This window comes from Canis lupus, chromosome 9, assembly GCF_011100685.1.
Source record: "Canis lupus familiaris isolate Mischka breed German Shepherd chromosome 9, alternate assembly UU_Cfam_GSD_1.0, whole genome shotgun sequence".
NCBI lineage: Eukaryota > Metazoa > Chordata > Mammalia > Carnivora > Canidae > Canis > Canis lupus.
The window spans coordinates 58,425,104-58,448,593 of record NC_049230.1 but is presented as its reverse complement, the minus strand read 5'-3'; the positions used below and the strand labels follow the sequence as shown (position 1 = coordinate 58,448,593).

Here is a 23,490-nt window from a genome sequence, read left to right as displayed (position 1 = left end):
TGTTTCCATGAAGGTATTTTCAGATGAGATTAACATTTAAAATTGGTGGACTTTGAGTAAAGCAGACTGCCTCTCACAATGTGGGTAGGCCTCATCCAATCAGTCAAGGCCTAAATAGACAAAAAGATTGGCCTTTCTTGAAAAAGAAAGAATTCTTCAGGAGACTGCCTTTGAACTTGAACTGGGAAATCAAGCTCTCTTGAGTTGATTTTTTGAGCTCCAGCCTGCCAGCCTTTAGAGTGAACCTATACCACCACTGCCTTTCCTGTCGCCAACCTGCTGGCCCACTCCAAAATCATGTGAGCCATTTCCTTACAACACATTATCTATCTATCTATCTATCTATCTATCTATCTATCTATCTATCTATCTATCTATCAGTCATCTACCTACCTACCTACCTACACAACACAACACACACACACACGTTGGTTCTGTTTCTAAGGAGAATCCTGACTAACACAACTAGGATACACTGCTGTTTAAAATTCACAATGACCATCCTAAGCTCTAATAATAAGCAAATGTCATGCACAAATTAAATCTAGGTTTGTCTCCAGAGACTTTTATGCTCCAGCATAATAGATCCTGATTTATAAACTATATATGTTCCCAAAGTCCCTTTTAAGCAGCTGCCTGAAACTTAAGAGGCATTTCTCAATAATAAAATGGAATATAGGGGCAGCCCTGGTGGCGCAGCAGTTTAGCCCGCCTGCAGCCCACAGCGTGATCCTGGAGACCCGGGATCGAGTCCCACATCAGGCTCCCTGCATGGAGCCTGCTTCTCCCTCTGCCTGTGTCTCTGCCTCTCTCTATCGCTCTGTATCTCTCATGAGTAAATAAAACAAAATCTTTTAAATAAATAAATAAATAAATAAATAAATAAATAAATAAATAAATAAATAAAAATAAAATGGAATATAAGAAAAAGATTGGGGCAGCCTGGGTGGCTCAGTGGTTTAGTGCTGCCTTCAGCCCAGGGCATGATCCTGAAGACCCAGGACTGAGTCCCACGTCAGGTTCCCTGCATGGAGGCTGCTTCTCCCTCTGCCTGTGTCTCTGCCTTCTTCTCTCTCTGTGTGTCTCTCACAAATAAATAAATAAAATCTTAAAAAAAAAAAAAAAGAAAGAAACAGAAAAAGATTAAGAAGCTACCCTTATATGAATGACTAATACAGTGACTAATACATTCTGGCTAAGTGCAAGAATCAGTATTGTTCTACCTAGAAAACACTTTTGGAAGAAAAAAATACAACATTTATTGAGTATTTCCTTGTACTACTAAACACTGAACTAGAAGTTTCATGCATATTGCTTTATTCAACACTTAATACCTGCAAAACAAAGACAATGTTTCCCATTTCTGCAAATGGCAGAGCTCAGAAATGACATGTTTTGGCATAGATTACACAACTAGAATGTGGTAAAGCTGGGATCAGACACTCCTAACCTACCTCAGACTAAAGAATCTAGACGTATTAAATACTTTCTACTCTTTTTTTTTTTTTTTAAATTCTTTTTTTTTTTTTTTATTTACGATAGTCACAGAGAGAGAGAGAGGCAGAGACACAGGCAGAGGGAGAAGCAGGCTCCATGCACCAGGGAGCCCGACGTGGGATTCGATCCGGGGTCTCCAGGATCGCGCCCTGGGCCAAAGGCAGGCGCCAAACCGCTGCGCCACCCAGGGATCCCTACTTTCTACTCTTATTAAAAAAAAAAAGTGGAAGCGATGTACCTTTTTCCGTCCCTCCACTCACTCTTAGATGTAGAATTGCAAAAAGCTCAAAAGGTAGAAAATAAGAAGCACTGTGCTACTACAGCCTTTGGAAATCCACAGGGGTTTTCAGCTCAATGTCAAAGCAAGCAGTTCCATAAAGATTAGATGTAAACAGTAACATCTTCACATACAGGAGAAGGTTCTTTTCTTTTCTTTTTTCTTTTTTTTTAAAGTAAGCTCTACACCCAACATGGGGCTTGAACTCACAATCCCAAAAACAAGAGTCACATGCTCTACTGACTGAGCTAGCCAGGCAGCCCAAGAAAGGTTTTTGTTTCTGTTTTATAAAGGACAGCAACAGAAAGTCAGTGGTCCTAATAAATTAAATGTAGATGGGGTAAAGATGGTATTGGCGGGGAACCCTATTTGGCCTTTGTTTTTAATCTTTACAGGTCAGCACATCCTCTGTGTGTTGACCACTTCAAGTGCAAGTTGCAAGTCAAGCCAAAGGTAGGCCAACGAGCTTTTACCCACTGCAGATGGTCTCTCTGGATCCATCCTTAATTCACATTCTTCCTGCCACAAATACATACACTTAAAAGGGGAAACTAATTCTGCATTTTGAACTGTTGTGCAAAGCCCACCAACCAAGGACAGAAATCTGCAGAATGATGATGAGTAAGGAAACAAGAACTGTTTGCTACTGAGCCAAGTAAATTCAATTTCAACTACATTAAAATAGGCCAAGTAGAAACCAGCTACAAAAAAAAAAAAAAAAAAGGAAAGAAACCAGCTACTTTAGAAGGTATTTTCCTGTAACAAAGTGTGACTGCTGGTTATTTAAATGTGATTATTGTTGGAATTACATCACTGGTAAAGTTTCAAAACATTCTCCTTCATCTTGATCATTAAAAAAATCCACATAAACATGATTTCAAAATCACTCTGTAAGATATCATTATCCCATTTTAACACAATGAAGAAATCAACACTCAAAATTCGAGTCAAATGCCTAAGCAGGCAGAGCTGGGACCCCACTCCAAATTTTGAGTGCTTTTTTTCCTTTGTCAAGGCCACTTCCCAAAGCTATCAAGGTCTTATCTATTAAGCCACTCACTTCCTTGAGATATACTCCTGCTTCTAACTTCCTTCATTTCCTGGGAGAACAGAATAGTTTCCTCCTGTTGTCTTAACACATCATTCTGTATACAATGTTGGATAAACACTACTGTAGTTGTAGCTTCTTAGACATTCCAATGTAAAGAACAACAAAGTCATACCTGCTAGGTTCTAAATCATTGGCATAGTTTTTCTAGACAAAGTAGTCACTGGCAGAGGAAAGATTAACCTCCAGTGATACTGATTTTTTCCCTCCAAATTTTAGAGCAATTTTATCTCATTAATCATTTCTTAAATTGTTCTCTTTTTTTTTTTAAAGATTTTATTTATTTATTCGTTAGAGACACACACAGAGAGAGGCAGAGATACAGGCAGAGGGAGAAGCAGGCTCCATTCAAGGAGCCTGATGTGGGACCTGATCCTGGGACTCCAGGAGCACGCCCTGGGCCGAAGGTAGGTGCTAAACCGCTGAGCCACCCAGGGATCCCCTCATTTCTTAAATTGTAAACATTTTATGAACTAAAAGCAAGAGGCTTTTCCAGATAAACTTTTGAAATGCTAAAGTAGTAAACCATGTTTTCTAAATTTTTTCACTCATGTAATCAAGAGAGAAACTGCAAAATGATAGATTTAAATCAAAGTGAATATGAGCACAGAGCTATCTGTGAATTCAGTCTTACAAAACAGCACCTACATAAAACCCCCTAGAGTTATATTTTGAATTATTACACCTTTCTGAACTTAGCCATTCTACTTCTGCCAATCAGCTTCTTCTTAAAACTAGCAGAGGTTGCCTACTACAAGGAAAGAGCATGGATTCTGAGATGAGACAGATCTGGGTTCTAATTCTTGCTCTACTAAGTCTTACTTTTGACTCTTGGGCAAGTTACTCAACTGCTTAAAGTCTCAGTTTTCTCATACAAAACTGGGATACAATCCGTTACCTTTTATGGTTATTGTATCTAGATATGTATGTATGTATGTATGTATGTATGTATGTATCTGAGATACAGATGTATTCAATAAATGGCCGTAGGTGCTTAATGAATGCTTATTGTTTTTAAAGCCCTATAAAGTATATGTCTATTTTTCCTCCTATGACCCAGAGAGAGGAAAATGAAAATTAGTTATATTATCTAAAGTAGTAAAAACTTGGGGCACCTGGGTGGCTCAGTCAGTTAGGCGTCCATGTCTTGATCTCAGCTCAGGTCTGGATCTCAGGGTTGTGAGTTCAAGCCCTGCACATTGGGCTGCATACAATGCATGGAGCCTACTGAACGAACGAATGAATGAATGAATGAAGTAACAAAACTTATTTCCATTTCTAGTATTTCTGTATTTTAGCATTTATTTCTTTTGAATTAGTTAGAATACAGTTACAACTGGAAGTTGTCATTAGGATGAAATATCTGGATAGGAGTCTACATTAGTTGATCAAACAAAAAAAATGTTAAAAATCTATATACTAAATAGTCTCCAAATTGTTTCAAAGCACAACCATTTTCCACACAGCTTGCATTTCTAAGTACAGCTTTAAAAGAAATGAAAGCACTCTGTAATCCCACAGATTATGTCTAAAAATAGACTGATGGGCCAGCTGTCAGATGCATACATTGTAAGGAAAATGGGGCCAAGAATCTCTCCCCAAAGATCACTGCAACTCTACTGGCACTTGCTCCTGTAAAGATGAAAAATTGAAATTTGTTTAAATTTCAGCTGCTTTCCTTCTGGACTAGGACAGGGCAAGCGTTTGGAATTCTGAAGACTGGTGAGGACTGTGAAATCTCCCAAATTTGCAAAGTACTGATTTTAATAGGCTTATGACAGAAGGGTCACAAATGATCTGGAATTACTGCTTCAACACAAGTTCATTTTAAAAACTTTTGTTTTGTGAATTCTCCCCTCCACAGTTAGTCTTAAAAACAGAAACAAAAACGAAAGGCAATATGATCAGGACTGGGTCCCTGGTAATCTAAGCACAGTATGCCCCTTCAGGGCCTCAGTTTTCTCATCTGCATAATGAGAAAATTATAGGAGATAGCCATAGAAGGCTATCTTTCAGATATGATGCTCTAGGATTTTCTGAGCCTCCAAATTTCCAAAATGCTGACCAGAAGACAGAACACCCCTTTCCAGCTAAGCTATGTTTTGAGCTGTTTCAGTCTCAATTTCATAAGCAATCTTTCCACCTAACAAAGAATTCAACAAACCCAAAAACTAAATAGGAGAAATTCCAGTATCTTTTCTGTTGACTGTTAAAGAAGCACAAGGACAATTACCATGAGTAGGGGTGGAAAGGGTCTGGTGAGAAGAGAGAAAAGTGATATTTGCCTGAAAAAACTGGACAGAAGTCAAGGTAACAGCCTGTGTGCTACATAAGCTACAAATGCATTCACTCAAATACTTATTGAATTAAATACCTGCTATTATACAACTGGCACCTTTCTAGATATGAGGGATAGAATGGTGAGCTGATGACAGCTACACACCTGACAAAAGTCTCACCTGCATCTCCTCAAGGCAAGGGCAGATCCTGCCCAGGTCAATTCCAAACCCTAATCCCTGAAATTCAGTAGAAAGAATGTAAAAAGTTTCAGCCTCATATCTGGTACTCAGTACATGCTGAGTAAACCTAGAGAAATACCTAGCTTACTCCAATGCCTTTGCAAAGTTGTCAGTTTCAAAGAAAAACAATCACATACTGAGTTTGAGTGAGGAGCTAGCTATTGGGTAAGATATTGGGAATCAAAATACTATGTCAGCCATTTTTAGCACTTATTTCTTTTGTTTGTTTCCTGTGGATTTTTTCAGGGAATACTGCATCATTAGTCAAAAACTGACAAAGCAGAAAATGCAAGAGAAAGAAAGCCTAGTGTCAGAGTCATCTATTTTGCACTGTGGCTCAGAACCTAAGGGATTTCCCTGCAAAAGAACCAGATTTGGCCACCTAACAATGTCACTTTGAGGAAAATTAACCCGGTGTGGGATGTTTCTCCCTCAAAATTATAGGCTTGTTCCTTCCTAAACCTCAGACACACTATACATTGTTGGGAAAATCCAAGGACTTGATGAGCATGATGATTCAATCACTCATTCAACAAATATTTATTAGGTACCTACAATCCTCATGATAGGTATTCAACGCAAATAAGACTGGCATAGTCTCTACCCTTACAGGTTAGTAGAAGGCACAATATTTCTGTAAAGAAATATTTAATGTTAATTGTGATAAGTGTGATAACTATGATAAGGGCAAGAGGTATGTTTAACAATGAAGAGACCTAACTTGGCTGGGGGGTGCGGTGGGGTTCAAACTATGCACATTATGAGGGTGGGAAAAGACCAAACTACCCACAAAAAAAGTCAAACACAGGATATCTTTCTAAAAAATGGCCTAGACTTTTCTGCTTCATAAGTCTCAGACACATTTTTCCCTGCTGTTCATGGCATCCTATACTTCTCAAAATCACTAAGCTGATTTTGCTGTAATATGACAACTAATGTTATGAATCTATCTCCCCTACTAGATTGCAAATTTCTTTAGAACCAGTACCTTATCCAATCTATTTCGGTGCCTCTAGTACCTAGCATCCTGAGGAGGCCCTCAGAAAATGGTTGTTGCTATCATTATAATTATTGTTCTTCAGACTGGTCATTATACAAATTATGCAACTCTGTTCCTATTCATTAAGATCTCTCTCCCACTTGGCAGAGAAGCACCAGTGAGTCCCAAGAACAGATGGCCTTGCCTACCACTGATCCCAACCCGTCCTTGCTCTCAGCTCCTTTCTAGTGGTGATTTTTGCCATTTACATGGATGATTCAGAGCTGTCTTTTCCGCTGTGCTATGATGACTTTCAATGCAAGACAATCAGCCAAGAATAGCAATGCCTTAAAAGGTAGTGATGTGAAGATCACAAGGTAGGGAAGGGGTAAAGTGGGGAGAATTAGGACACAGCTGTAAGTGTTCTGTAGGCTAAAACATAGACTCAATGTGTCACAGAAAATTAAATCAGGGACTGAAAGTAATACCCAGTCTCCTGAATAAACATAAGCAGGACCCCCAGTACTGTCACTGCCCACACTGAGGCCATGCTAGGTCCTCAATGACATCCAGTCCTATGCCCCAGGATCATCCTAAATCAGGGAGGCAAGGTCACTGATCCCCTAGGCCAAATTCTACAAAGCTCCAATTGCCCCAGACAGAAAAAAGAGGATGCCAACTGCTAAATCCATTTTGATAGCTAGAGGAGGATTAAAGAAATCGCACACATGGTGATATCCAAATCTGAGCAATGAGATTAACCTCTATGTGGACTGCCTACACCTCGGAGAGTTTTAAAACAAAGAGAAGCACCATCACATTTTTTACCTTTAGAATTCAAACTGAAAGGGAAGCCCCAAGTGGGATACAGTCATACACTCTGCTACCTCAGAATTCTAAAAAAATACTAAGATAAAGTCACTGTCTTCCAGAGACAATGGGGGAGACAGACCTAGAAATGATCTACAGTGTCACAAGAAAAGCACAAACAAGGTGCTAATGGAAACTAACAAGAAGTAGTGATAAATCTGTAGGAGTGAGGAGACATCTGGTAGAACTTAACAATCAGAAGTGGCACTGAGCTTAGTTTTGAAGAAGTAGACTTCTAATAGAGAAGGGGGAGGGAGTAGAAAGTACATTCTAGGCAAAAGCAGTAGCATGTACAAAGATATAGCAGCATACAAGCACTGGTTGTTTTGAAAACATGAGTAATTTTGTGCAGCTAGAGTTTAAGACACAGTAGTGAGTGGCTGGAGAAGAGATAACAGGATGCTGAGGAAGGCCAGACCAGGAAAGGTCATATAAACCAAGCTAAACAGTTAAACTTCTTTGTGTAGTTAATAACATATATTTATTATTATCATGGCTTACTTAATTATATACCTACTATGTAGTAGGTATGGTGTCTTATATGTCTTATAGTTAGTTCACTGCATTTAATGTTCAAAACTCTTCTATATGGGTATTTTTCTCCTAATTGTACACATATAAAAGAAAGGCTCAAGAGAGGTTAACTTTCTCAAATCAGATCTGTTTGGATTCAAAGACTACACAAAATCTCAGCAAAAAGGGATCCAACTCTAGGTCTTCTGACTTCAAACAACCTAGGGCTCTTTCCAACATACTACAGGTTATTATGTATAAATTTCAGAACATTCTCAGGTGGTTCTACAGCAAACCGAGTGGTATAAAAATGTTCACGGAGCCTTTGAAATCATTGGCATCAAACTGAGTACATTCATCTACTCTTTTTTAATGGTCTTTAAAATACAGGGATAATTAAGATTAATTTTTCCAATGGTCGTTGTCTGAAGGTTTTCTCTCTCCTGACATTACTTCAGCTTTCAACATCAATAGCTTTCAGGAGGCAAGGTAGCTAGGCTTCCCAAAACAGAGAAGGGATCTGAATGAGATTGTGGTTTAGATACCACCAAATTTGACACCTGGCCATGAAAATTCAGTAACGAAAAACAAGGCTTTGTGGCAACACGTCCTGGCTCTGAAGCTTATTAGCTGGTTGAGTTTTTAGTCACGTTACTGAGACATTAACTTCCTTATATTTACAATGTATTAATAAACACTACCTTTCAGGATAGCTATGAAAATTACATAGAATAACATAAAGGAAGGACTCGATGCTTAGAGCATGAGAGGCCCCAAGCCTCCCCTTTTCTTTCCTAGTTATGTACATACTTAGCTAGCATTCTGTCTACCTAACTCACTGAGTTTTTGTGAGGCCCAAATGAAGTGATGTCTCTGAAAGTCCTTTATCAAGTAAAATATAATGACGTTACAGCTAAGTTTAAAATACTGTTCTGGCCAGAAGTGAATATTTTATAATCCTTCTCTTCAAGGAACTACCTTTCAGATAAGGGAGCTACAAGTATACAAATGAGTGTAACACTGGTAAGAAGTATTAAATGTTAGAAGAGTGGTAATAATGAGCTAACATAAGTGAGCATTAATCATGGGCCAGACCTAGTCTAGGTGTTTTATTTATATTATCATTTAATACTGAAATGAGCCCTATGGTGCAAGTTTTACTTTATCTAGATATTGAAAGTGAAGCACACAATGCCTAGGTGGTTTAAGTTTACACAACTAGGAAGTGGTAGAGCCAGGATTTAAATGCAAGAATTGTGACTCCAGAGCACATATATTATTAGAGATACAGAGGTGTGAATTAAAGAAGTAGTGAAATAACAATAATAGGGTCTAATAACAGACTAGCATTCATTGCCCACTCAACATTGTGCCAGGCCCTGTGTTAAGCACTTTACGTGTAAGCTATCACTGAATTCCAAAAACCTGTAAAAATAATTTTACAGGTGAAACAATAGACTTAATGAAGTTAGGTTACTTGCTCAAGGTCTCACAGCTAGTTACCAATAGAACCAGATCTCACATTTAGCCCTTTCAGTGTGTAAAGCAATTACCCAATTTTTTTTAATGCACAAATACAATATACACACATACAGTATCTTAAGTAAAATGTCTCCAGACACTACCAAACAAATTCCAGTTGAGAACCATTTGTCATAGTTTCTGATACGTAAACTGGTAAGTAAATATAAGCTTTAAAAAATGGTTGCAGGGAAGGAAAGGAAGAGAAGGTGGTCACATAATGATGAAAGCATACATATAAAAGACAAAGACTGAGATGACCAAATTGGCTGGCTGACTGGATATGGAGGCCATGAAAAAGGTGGTAGCAGAGGTGACCACAGCTTTAATTCAATGTGATTTATGCCACCAAAAGAAATAAGAACAACAGGAGAACATGCAGGTTTGAGGAACCAGAGGGGCAAGCAAATATCTGAAAGGTATTAAGAATTCTGGCCCAGGGGCACCTGGGTGGCTCAGTGCATTAAGCGTCCACCCTTGATTTTGGCTCATGTCATGATCTCAGGTCGAAAGACTGAGCCCCACATCAGGCTCCACACTGGGCATGGAGCCTATTTAAGATTCTCTCCCTCTCCCTCTGCCCCCCAAGCCTCCACCCCGCACAAGTCTGTGTGTGCACATGCGTGCTCTTTCTCTCTCTCTCAAAAAAAGAATTCTGGCCTGTAGTCAATGAGAAGGGTCAGTGCAGGTGTATGTATCAAATATCAAAATCACTCTATGTCTCCAGTTTTATCTAATAGTTCCAAAGTGAGTACTAATCACATGCCTTAACTGCAAAGCTCTCAGGATAAACTTAAAAGAAATGTTTGACAATGACTATATATTGCCTTTAAGATCAGAAAAAAAGATATTCTATCTTCAGAAAGAATTACACTGTAATTCTTCCAAAGGAAAAAAAAAGCAGGTAAGACAAAAAATCACTATAGATTTGTACAGATTGGACTCTCTTTTAGTTTTCCATCCTTTTGCTAGAAAACTGAAAAATAGGTTATGTACCAATAATTTTGAAGATTAAACCAATTTCTGAGCTTTTAATATGTGCCACATATTTTAAGACACTAGTGAAAGAAAAAGAAATGGAATTCAAACTGATGTATGTTCACATTCCAGCTGCATGATACCTTTAGGAGAAGCCAGATCTGACTCTATAGTCCCCAGGTCCTTCCTAGCCCCCCATGGCAGTTCCTGCAGCTTTTGCCAAGCCACCTGAGCAAACAAGACTATATGCGTGCTCCTCACCTGCTATGGAGTCTGTATCAAAGCCTCTCAAAACACCAGCCAAAACAGATAGGCATTGGAGCTCATCTGAGGCATCTACACATACAATAACTGTACTCAGGATTTTCCAAAAATATTCTGTTCTGTGGTTTCCACAAACCAATGTTTTCTAAATTCCAATATTCAGGAATTCAAAATAAATCTCTTAAAAGTTCACTTGAATCATGATACATTTGTCAAAACCCACAGAATGTAAAAACATCAAGAGTGAATCCTAATATAAACTGTGAATTTTGGGTGGTAATATTGGGTCAATGTAGGGTCACTGACCATAACAAATGTATTACACCAGTGTGTGGAATATTAATGAGAAGAGGTTGAGGGAAAGGGTTTATGGGAATTCACTGTACTGTTCAGTTTTGCTATAAACCTAAAACCCTAAAATTGCTCTCAAAAAAGTCTATTTAAAAGTTAAAAAAAGGGATCCCTGGGTGGCGCAGCAGTTTGGCGCCTGCCTTTGGCCCAGGGCGCGATCCTGGAGACCCGGGATCGAGTCCCACATCGGGCTCCCTGCATGGAGCCTGCTTCTCCCTCTGCCTGTGTCGCTGCCTCTCTCTCTCTCTCTCTCTCTCTTTCTGTGATTATCATGAATAAATAAATAAATAAAATCTTTAAAAAAAAAAGTTTAAAAAAAATAAAATAAAAAATAAAAATAAAAGTTTAAAAAAAAAAAAAAAAGGGATGCCTAGGTGGCTCAGCAGTTGAGCCTCTGCCTTTAGCTCAGGGCCTGATCCCAGTATCCGGAATCAAGTCCCAGATCGGGTTCCCTGTGAGGAGCCTGCTTCTCCTTCTGCCTATGTCTCTGCCTCTCTCTCTCTCTCCCTCCCCCCGGCCTCTCTCTGTGTCTCTCATGAATAAATAAATAAATCTTTAAAAAAATCCTTATAGGAGATCTGTTGTCACAATTTGGGATTCAGAAAATGTGATCCTTGTAGCTGTGCAGCATTACGCTGACTGGGAATGGCTAAAGAAAGTTTTAAGTTATGATAATAGAAACTTCCAAAACTGAAAAACAAAGAGAAAAAAGACTGAAGCAAACAAACAAAAAAGAATATCCAAGAACTGTGGGACAACAACAAAAGGTAGAACATAAATGCAGTGGGACTACTAGAAGGAAAAGAGAGAAAGGAACAGAAGCAATATTTAAAGCAGTAATGATTGAGAATTTCCACAAATTAATGTCAGATACCAAACTACAGATCTAAGAAGCTCAGAGAACACCAAGCAGGATAAGTGCAAAAACAAACAAACAAAAACCCCCCTAGGGATATTATATTCAAACTTCAAAAATTAAAGATAATGAAAAAATCTTGAGTGAAGCCAGAGGGAAGAAACTTTTTTTTTTTTTAAGATTTTATTTATTCATCATAGGCACAGAAAGAGAGGCAGAGACACAGGCAGAGGGAGAAGCAGGCTCCATGCAGGGAGCCCGCCTAGGGACTCGATCCCGCCCTGGGCCAAAGGCAGGCGCTAAACCGCTGAGCCACCCAGGGATCCCCGGGAAGAAACAACTTATTGATGAACAAATAAAAATAAGAATTACATCTGAATTAACCTCAGAGGAATGCCTGGATAGCTCAGTGGTTGAGTGTCTGCCCTCGGCTCAGGGTGTGATCCTGGACTCCAAAGATCGAGTCCATACTGGGTTCCCTGCATGGAGCCTGCCTCTCCCTCTGCCTGTGTCTCTGCCTCTCTCTGTCTCTCATGAATAAATAAAATCTTTAAAAAAATGAATTAACCTCAGAGCCATGCAAGCAAGAAGGGAATAGAGTGAGATTCTTAAAAGTGCTGAGAGAAATAAATCCCTCAACCTAGAATTCTCTATCCTGTAAAATTACCCTTCAAAAGTGAAAGAAAAATAAAGACTTTCTCAGACAAACAAAAATGAGCTGATTTGTTGCCTGTAGACCTGCCCAGCAAGAAATGTTAAAAGACGTTCTTCAGAGGGAAGGAAAATACAGGTCAGAAACTCAGATCTATGTAAAGAAAGGAAGAACATTGGAAAATGAATAGTGAAGGTGAAATAAAACCTTGTTTTTATTTTCTCTCTTTTTTAAAAGATTTTATTTATTTATTCATGAGAGACAGAGAGAGAGAAAAAGAGAGGGGCAGAGACACAGGCAGAGGGAGGAGAAGCAGGCTCCATGCAGGGAGCCTGACGTGGGACTTGATCCTGCGTCTCCAGGATCACACCCTGGGCCGAAGGCGGCACTAAACCGCTGAGCCACTCGTGCTGCCCTCTCTTTTTTAAGTAGGCTGTGCACGGAGTGCAATGCAGAGCTTAAACTCACAACCCTGAGATCAAGACCTGAGCTGAGATCAAGATTCAGACACCTAACTGATCCACCTAAGCACCCCTATTTTTCTTATTCTTAAAATGTTTTACCAGCTAGAAGACTCAAATTACTAATATAAATGAAAGAGAATATAACACAATACACATCTCATGGACATCAGAAAGATAATAAAGAAATATTATGAACAATCCTATGCACACAAATTTGATAATCTAGGTGAAATGGACCAATTCCTTGAAGATATACTCTGCCAAAACCAACACAAGAAGCAACAGACAATCTCAATAGGCCTTTATTAAAGAAATTGAGTCAATATTTAATAATCTTCCCCCTACCAAAAAGTACCAAGTCCATATGGGTTCACTTAAGAAATTATTCTCTATAATCTCTTCAAGAATATACAAGAAATTTAGAAGCAGAAGGAATAGCTCTTATTATATGAGGCCAGCATTATGCCAATAACCAAAACAGACCAAGACCTTACAAGAAAAGAAAACTTCAAACCAGGATCTCTTATAAATATAGATGCAAAACTCAACAAAATATTAGCAACTGGAATCCAACAATGTAAAGAAGGTTTGTACATCACAACCAAGTAGGGTTTATGCCAGGTATGTAAGGCTGGTTCAACATTTAAAAATCAATTAATGTACTCTTATCACATCAAGAGGCTTTAAAGAAGAAAATCATTTGATCATATCAATAGATGCAGAAAAAGCATGACAAAATCAAATACCTGTTCAACTAAAACTTCTCAACAAATTAGGAATTGGGGGGAACTTCCTCAATTTGATAAAGAAAATCTACAGCTAACATCATACTTAAAGAAACTCAAAGCTTTCCTGCTAGGATCAGAAATAATGAGGATGTATCTCCTCGCCACTGCTTTTCTTTTCTTTTTTAAGATTATATTTATTTATTCATGAGATACACAGAGAGAGGGAGAGAGAGGCAGAGACACAGGCAGAGGGAAAAGCAGGCTCCATGCAGGGAGCCTGACGCGGGACTCGATCCTGGGACTCCAGGATCACGCCCTGGGCCAATGGCAGGTGCTAAACCACTGAACCACTCAGGGATCCCCTCGCCACTGCTTTTCAACATTGTTCTGGAAGTCCCAGCTAACATAAGACTAGAAAAGGAAATAAAAGATATACAGACTGGGAAGGAAGAAATAAAACTGTCTTTGTTCACAGTCTATGTAGAAAATCTGGAAAAAGTCCACACACACACACACACACACACACACACACACACACACACACACACCTAAACAAAACCCAAAACTCCTTGAACTAAAAGCAGTGATATGTTAGCAAGGTTGTAGGATACAAGGTTAATAAATAGGACAACTGCTTTCCTATATACCAGCACCGAACAAGTGGTATTTGAAATTAAACATACATTGCCATTTATATTAGCACCCCGTCCCAAATGAAATACTTAGGCATTAAATCTAATAAAATATGTACAAGATCCAGGATAGATATAGATAAACATAGATACTCTATGTTTACGGATAACAGGGGTCAATATTGTGAAGACGCCAGTTCTTCCCACCTTGATTTATAAATTAACATAATCCCAACCAAAACCCCATAAAGGGGTGCCAGGGTGGCTCAGTCGGTTGAGTGTCCAATTCTTGGTTTCGGCTCAGGTCATGATCTCATGAGGGTCTGAGCCCTGAATGAGGCTCTGCACTTAGCAGGAAAGTCTGCTTGGGGATGTTCTCCCTCTGCTCCTTCCTCCACTCTTTCTCTCTAAAATAGGTAAAGAAGAGGATCCCTGGGTGGCTCAGCGGTTTAATGCCTGCTTTCGGCCCAGGGCATGATCCTCGAGTCCCGGGATTGAGTCCCATATCGGGCTCCCTGCATGGAGCCTGCTTCTCCCTCTGCCTGTGTCTCTGCCTCTCTCTCTCTCTGTGTGTGTCTCTCATGAATAAATAAATAAAATCTTAAAAAAAAATAGGTAAAGAAATCTTAAAGAAAAAAAACCCAGCAAAGTATTTTGTGGGTATTGACAAACTGATTCTAAAGTTGATAAAGAAATGCAAAAGACCCAGAATAGCCAACACTACCAATATTGAAGAAGAACAAAGTCAGAAGACAGCACTATCTGATTTCAAGAATTACCACAAAGATCCAGTAATTAAGGCAGTGTGATATTGGGAAAAGAATAGACAAATAGATAATGGAACAGAAGAGAAAGCCCAAAAACAGACCAACATAATATATAGATTTATACATATATACTTATATATATATTTATTTATACATATATACATAACATAACATATGAGACACACACACACACACAGAGAGAGAGAGAGAGAGAGAAAGAGAGGCAGAGACACAGGCAGAGGGAGAAGCAGGCTCCATGCAGGGAACCCCATGTGGGACTTGATCCCGGGACTCCAGGATCACGCCCTGGGCCAAAGGCAGGCATTAAACCGCTGGGATTAGTGCCCTGGGAGCCACCCAGGGATCTCACAGCAGCTTTATTCATAACTGCCAAAACTTGGAAGTAATCAAGATGGTAATCAAGATGGCTTTTAGTAGGTAAATGGATAAGCTGGTATATCTAGACAATGGAATATTATCCATTGCTAAAAATAAATAAGCTATCAAGCCATAAAAAGACATGGAAAAAAGCTTAAATGCTTATCAGTAAATCAAAGAAGCCAATCAAAAAAAGTCACACACTTACTGTATGATTCCAAATGTATGGCATTTGGAAAAGACAAAACTATGGAGTCAGTAAAAATATTAGTGGTTGCCAGTTGTTAGGAGGGAGGGAGGAATGAAAAGGCAGAACACAGAGCATTTTTAAGGCAATGAAACAATTTTGCACAATACTGCAATGGTAACACATGTCATTAAACATTTGTTAAAATCCACAGAATGTACAACACCAAGAGTGAACCCTAAACTAAACTATGGATTTTGGGTGATAATGATGTGTCAGTCAGTACAGGTTTGTCAGTTTTTTGTTTTTTTTTTTAAAGATTTTATTCATTTACTCATGAGAGACACAGATAGAGAGTGAGGCAGAGACAGAGGCAGAGGGAGAAGAAGCAGGCTCCATGCTGGGAGCCCGATGTGGGACTCGATCCCAGGTCTCCAAGATCACACCCTGGGCCGAGGGCAGGCGCCAAACTGCTGAGCCACCCAGGGATCCCAGGTTTGTCACTTCTAACAACTGTAGCACTCTGGTGCTTGATGTTGACATGGGGAAGGTTATGCACATTGGGGACAGAGGGTATATAAGAACTCTGTACTTTACATTCAATTTTGAAATGAATCCAAAACTGCTCTAAAGAATAAAATGTACTAAATAAAATACTTATGAAAGAAAAAAATACCAATTTTCTAAGTTTTCAAGTATTAGTTAATTGTCTTTACAAGCCTAGAGAAAAATGAGAGGTTACAATTTTTACCAAGAAGAAAACTATTCAGAAATGTGTAAGTTAAAAAAGACTCCCTAAAAATTGCTTAAATTAATCTCTGCCATCTTACTCAATGGGCACTTGTGATTTTAATAGGAATGGTGAACATGTAACCTTTTACAAAGTGTGTTTATTTTGGTGTTATGTATCTCCTGGACAAGATCTTTATATAAAAGGTTAACAGAGCTGCTCAGGGAGGCCTAGTAGAAGGCAATACAAATGGGAAGTCAGACCAAAGTGGTCTCAATGGTTCATGCTATAATCAGCTCCTGAAGATTTTGATGGCCTGAATTTTTTTAGAGGAGGGAGAGGTAGAGGGAGACAGAGAATGAGAATCTTAAGCAGGCTATACACCTGCTTAAGCATATACCTCTTAAGCAGGCTATATACCTGCTTATACAAAACGCAGCCCAAGGCAGGGCTTGATCTCAGGTTCACATCTCTGAGATCACGACCTTGAGATTATGACTTGAACTGAAATCAAAAGTTGGATGCTTAACCAACTGAACCACTCAGGCACACCGTGATGGCCTGAATTTTAAATGATAAAGTTACCATAACCCCACTCTGAAAGAGTCTGTTCTAGGAGATAAAATCACTACCAACATTCTCTGAACTCTGGCAATGCCCCTGAGAGAAAATGGAAGTACTTTAGTGAAGACAGTAAATAGATAAGAAAAAGCGAGAGCTTTGAGCACCTGGGTAGCTCAGTTGATTAGTTTAAGCCTCTGCCTTTGGCTAAGGTCATGAGCCCGGGACCCTGGGATGGAGCCCTACATCAGCCCTACATCTCCTAAAGCCTGCTTCTTCCCCTGCTTGTGCTCTCTGTCAAATAAATAAATAAAATATTTTTAAAAAGAGAGAAAGAGAGAAAAGAGAGAGGGCTCTGGAGCCATAAAAACAAAACCCATAAAAAAATCTGAGTTAGATTACTGGTTCTACCTTCTGAATCTTGAAAAAGTTACTTATCCTCTCCAAACTCCAGTTTCCTCATTTATATAAAAGAGAAAATGGGCAGCGAGGGGTGGGGGTGGGGGGTTAGGGTACCTGGGTGGCTCAGTGGACTAAGCATATGCTTGGCTCAGGTCATGATCTTGGGGTCCTGGGATAGGCTCTGGTCTGTCTTTGGCCCAGGTCGTGATCCCAGGGTCCTAGGATCAAGTCCTGCATCGGGCTCCCCCAGGGAGCCTGCTTCTCCCTCTGCCCATGTCTCTGCCTCTCTCTGTGTGTCTCTCATGAATAAAGAAATTAAAATTCTTTTTAAAAAATCTTTTTTTTTTTTAAAGAGGAAATGGCAATACCAATAAGAACATTGTAAGAATTCAAAGTAACAGTTTTACAAAGCACCTACCATGGGGTTTGGCCCATGGTGGTTCTTGTCTCTTTTTGCCTTATCTACTTTGCCATCTTTACCCTTAATGTGATCTGTGGGAAGACAAAATGGAAGAGAAAAAAATGGGCCTTCCGATATATATATCTGAGGAAATTATCCAAAACCCTTGGCTTTAATTATACAGTCAAATGATTAACAGTGGGTCACAGTCTCTTTTTCACAAAAAAAATGAGCATATTCCTGCAGCCATTGGAGAAGTGGTTTATGGCCTGTGCCTGAAATCCAATCCTGCCCATGTTATGTTACTTTATCCTTTTCCCTAGCAGACACTAGCACCTGACTATTTTTGCCTACTCAAGAAATAAGGAGATCCAGAAGCCTTGAAGAGCCAATCTAATTTAAGCCCAAAAAGGAAAAACAAAACAATGTCTAAGTCATGGCAGAAAAAGGAGAAGAAAACAACTCTGCTGGTTAATAATGGAAACCAGAAGATTAAACAACTGTTTTTCATTGAAAAGCCCCTGCATGAAGACTAAAAGCTAGCAAGGTACACCCCACATTGCACAGGAGTAAGAAAGCAGCTCTATTTCTACACTATTAGTTTTCATAGACTTCCATCTTATGACATAACTCTTCATTTCCAAACTCTTGGAATATCTTGTCTACACGGTCTCATTTGCTTGGAGCTCTAACTTAGCTCTAAGGTGAAGGGTATGATTTTTAAAGTTCAGGTATAGTAGAGTTCCGGTACCAGCCTCAGTTACTACCTGACTGGGATTCTAAGAATCATTTCTTCTGGGGATCCCTGGGTGACTCAGCAGTTTAGCACCTGCCTTTGGCCCAGGGCGTGATCCTGGAGTCCTAGGATTGAGTCCCACATCCAGCTTTCTGCATGGAGCCTGCTTCTCCCTCTGCCTGCGTCTCTGCCTCTCTCCCTCTCTGTGTCTCTCATGAATAAATTAAAAATAAATAAATAAATAAATAAAATAAAATAATTTCTTCTCTGCAAAATAGAGAACATAGCATTCCCCTCACAAAACTGTTGTGAGAATTAAAAACCCATGTCAGAAGTGCCTAGAGTACAGTGCATGGCTCATAGTAGACAGAAGTCATTAATTTCCTTTCCTTCTCCCTTCAATACAGCCTTGTGCTCTAGGGAGAAAGGAGGGCACGATTTTTCCTTTCCACAAAATTAACCAGTACCACAGCCAGGTCAGAGAGAGCAGGGTTGAACTCAAACTCTAGATATCTTTTCCCATATATGAGTCCTGACTCCAAGTCACACTATAACACGTCACTTTTGAAAGCCATACTCTCACATTCAGAAGCTAGGTCTTATCATAGCTATTATTTTAAGAACCATGGTTAGCTCAGGGCTAGACTGCATAATGAGATACAAATGCTTTGGGAATCTATGGGTTCCCAGCATAACTAATGAGTACTATCAACTGTATTCTGTCCAACATATGGACAGATCAGATCAAAGGAAGACCATTTTTGCTCCTTCCTGTAGCCTCTGTTTTGGGAAATTTACATTTTATGTAATGATTATTAAAGGTTATTTGTGGTTTGTTGTTGTTGTTCAGTTTCATTAAAGGTTAGCATCACTAGGGAAGCTATATAATGTAGTAGGACAAATAAGGGCTTTGGAATCAAGCTTTGATTCAAGTCCTAGCTTTGCCACTTCCTTGCTATGTGACACTGGACAAATCATAACTTCTCAGAGTTTCAGTTTGCTCATCTATATACTATTTTTCAAAGTTCAGGATGCCCCTTCTGTGGGTTGTAAAACCAAGTTAGTGGCTTGCAAATAACATTTCTTTTAAAGTAAAAAAATAAAAGAAAAATATCAGATGACACTATATGTAATAAAGACAAGTACTATTTCATGAAAGTGGTTTCAGGTACATATTTATTGATATGTAGATATATACACACAAACATATGTATAATAAATTGCAACATAAAATCTTTCTTTCAGTGGGTAATAGTAAATAAAACCTGAAAGTCACTGACCTATAAAATGAGACTATCAGGTGGGGAATGTTATCTTCTATATTTTTCAGAGTATTTGAGAAGTTGAAAAAAAAGTGGGCCAAATATTAGCAAATAACCTTATTAGAATCAGAACATCTGGATACAACCTTATTTAAAAATACTGAGAAAGTTCCTTTTAACTGGTCAATTTCAGATTATTTTCTTCACAGCATGCTTTTACTTCATTTTACTTTAACCTATTTTTTGTTTTCTCACTAGAATATAAGTTCCATAAGAATGTTTTGTTTTGTTCTTGAGCTCTCCTTAGCACCTAGATTTTACTCACCTATATACATATAACACATATACACCATAAACATATGGTATATGGATACCTATCTGCCAAATGAAAAATGAAGAACTTGGATAAATTCATTCTAGTGCATTCTATTTAATGGCACTTTCAAAATAACATGAGAAAGAATCTGCATACAAAGGAATATCTGTGAATCGAGTTCAACAAGAAGTTGTTCGGCTAAAAATCTATAAAAGGTCCAAGTTACTAGTATGTTGAGCTTTCCTCGGAGTATCTACTCATGAATTACATCTACATAAGGCTGTAGCTTCTGATACCCAGTGAAAGAATATTTGACTTGGAATCAATGCTTAGGCTAAACCCCACTGATCACCACCTATGAAATCTGCCCCTAGCATTATGGATCTGGAGCTGAAAGAGACAAGGGTTCAAATCCTCATTATATCTTTTATATGCTGTGAGACCTTAGGCAAACTCCTTTATCTGTTAAATGAAGGTAATGGGGCTTATACCACAGGGTTATTTTGAAGATCAAATAAGCTTATGTATATAAAATACCTGTCACAGTGTCCGGTACATAATAAAAGCCAGTAAAAATTAACATTTATTATTATTTCATTCATTTATCTTTTTTCCAACTAATAGTAATGTCTACTTTGTTATTTTGTGTCTATACTGGGGCACAGGCACAATTCAAGAAGAATTAGCTGCAGTCCCTGCCCACGAAGAACCAACAGTGTAACAGGAAAGATAAACCCATAAAAAGTAAGTATAAAAGAACTAGTAGGAGGGTAGTATGTATTATCTCATCCAGAAAGGCTGAAATGAATCTGCTCCTCTCTTGCAAATCTAGTATTAGGGCCTGGTTTGTGTCTAGAGTTGATAGGTATATCAAAACCCTTCCAATTTATAAAATGGAATGGCTTCTAAGATGGGTCAGGGCAGCTCTATAAAGATGCCCTCACAAGACTGGAAGAAGAATGGTCAAAATGCCTTAACAGCCAAAAGGTAGAAGCAACTAGTGTCCATTGACAGATGAAAGGATAAATAAAATGTGATATATATATGTATATATACATATATATACACACACGTACATACATACAGTGGAATATTATTCAGTCTTTAAGAGGAAGGAAATTCTGATACCTGCAATAACATGGATGAGCATAGTAGACATTATGCAAAGTGAAGTAAGGCAGTCACAAAAAGACTATGATTCTGCTTATATGAAGTATTTTGAGTAGTCAAATCCATAGAGACGGAAAGTAGAAACATGGTTGCCAGGAGCTGGGGGGAAGGAGGAAGTTAAGTGTTATATAAAGAGTTTCAATTGGGGAAAAAGATGAAAAAGTTCTGGTAACAGATGATGATAATGGTACAACAATGTGAATATACTTAATACTATACAACTATAAAGTTAAAAACGGTTAAAATGGTAAAAGTTATGTATATTTTACAATTTAAAAAAGAATAATTTTCCTATGAGTTATAGAAAGAGAGAGAGCATGCACCCCCAGTTCTCTGATCATTCTTTTTTTTTTTTTTTAAGATTTTATTTATTTATTCATGAGAGACACACAGAGAGGCAGAGACACAGGCAGAGGGAGAAGCAGGCTCCCTGCAGGGAGCCCAACGCAGGACTCAATCCCTGGACTCCAGGAACACGCCCTGGGCCTAAGGCAGGCGCCAAACCGCTGAGCCACCCAGGGATCCCCCCCCCACTTTGATCATTCTTATATTTAGTAGCATTTCAAGCCAGCTTTCCCCAGGTTAACACATGACAAGAAATCTGGGGCAATCCTCAAACATAGGACCCTATGTAATGTAGTCAACATCTACGAAATCACAACTACCCAAACATCCAAACTCAAAATTTACAGCAGAATACATAGCTGCTATACAGTGACTACAGGTTTATTTCTACAAGTATAAGAAACAAAAAAATATATCAAAGTATTTGTATGTCCAAAAGCCAGATTAGGATTATATAAATTCATTCCTAACTGGCCCATGTGGAGTGGATTTCATATATAAGTACCAATGTCTCATAATACTTTACTGCCTGAAATTAAAAAAAAAAAAAAAGTGTTAATTTTCATTAAACAAAGCAACTTTTATATTCTAAACGAGAATGTCACAACTGACAGTACTGTATAATGACCTGGTTTCCTAGTGGCCCAGAAAGATGGGAAAAAAATCCCAATGACCCTAGTTCAGAAAGACTAGAGAGAGTAGATTCTGGCTATCTTGCATGATTAAAGGCTATGCTGCAGCCCAAGCAGGTCTACACTTTGGTAGCTTCCCTCCAGCAGTCCCCTATGTGACTAAGGACTGGAATAAGAGTGACAGCTTCACAAAGAGGATCATAGGAGATAAACCTCCTTCCTAGTATAGTATGTTCAAAGACTCCAAAACCCAAAACTATCCATCTTCTCTGCTATCCATCCATCCAATTTTCAGTAAGACCAATTTATATCATCTAGGAAGTCAAATGCCACCTTTATTTTTACCTTACCAAACCCTAGAATAAAGGCCAGGGCGTGGTGTGGACACGAGCCCTTGGTCAGGATCACAATTCTATCAGCAAATAATTGGTTTAAGTTAGAGCCAAGTTCATCAACAATAAGATGACAGGGTTCAGGCAAAGTTGGCTACCTTCTTGCATTTCAGAAAGACTCGCATTGCTCCTGACACTAGTACATAGGTGTAAAGCAACCTCTGGGTAGGTAATGCCACCAAACAAAAGCAACACCTTCAAAGTCTCTCTCAGTAACTAGAGGCAGCCAGACACTCAAACTGCCAGTCCTGAATTACGGGCTCTGAATGGTGAGGGCTTCACATTTCACTGATCAGGGCACAGCCCAATCAGAAGACAAACCCCTGCATTGCCAGGGACCAGCAAATCCGCTTTCTTCCAGAGTGCACATGACTGAATGTGCTTCTGTCCATCATCTGGGTCATATATAGTTCAATGCGAGCTGAGCAGACAGGGCTGCAAGGAAATCTGGCGCAGTTCAATACCTCGTCTAGCCTGGGTTCCAGTATTTAATTTTTTTTACTGACAAACTCATTTCTCTACCGGGACAGGATGCTGTGCTGGCTGGAAGTTCCATTTCTACAGCAAGAATCCTATCTGGAAACACAGAAGTTGTCCTCTAGCCACAGCAGCTCGAACTTTTTTGATTGTTGTTGCTGCTTTCTCCCTTCACCCCTACCCCCTTTTGACAAAGATCCAACTGTAAAAAGTCTTACGTAACAGTTCAGGACTACTTCGGTTCTTTTACTGGGTAAGCACTTTCATTTTTTTTAAACTAAAAACCATTTTAACATTGAATCTGTTGAGAAGCTTAACTAAAATCTTTTAAGTAATTTGTGTAGTGAAATACTGTCAATGGAGTTTTTTAGACTCATTTCTGCACGTGCTCCTTTGTTCTCAGAACAGAAGCTTTTTATACACACCCCATAACGCAGCTGGAGAGAGTTATGAAGTCAGTTATTATAAGGAACACAAAGGTTGTTTTGCATTCTTTGCCTTTAGATAATTAATTTCGTATTTGTTT

General features: G+C 38.9%; 1 protein-coding gene and 1 long non-coding RNA gene across 2 annotated transcripts in view; one reads left to right on the top strand and one right to left on the bottom strand.

Annotated features, from left to right (window-relative positions):
* Positions 1-23,490, bottom strand: part of NR6A1 (nuclear receptor subfamily 6 group A member 1) — a 221,878-nt gene that overhangs the window by 86,660 nt on the left and 111,728 nt on the right. The window lies entirely within an intron of this gene.
* Positions 22,855-23,490, top strand: part of LOC102152471 — a 71,543-nt gene continuing 70,907 nt past the window's right edge. The window contains exon 1 of the long non-coding RNA XR_005365002.1: positions 22,855-23,217. This is a non-coding gene — a long non-coding RNA (uncharacterized LOC102152471). The remainder of the gene's footprint in view (positions 23,218-23,490) is intronic.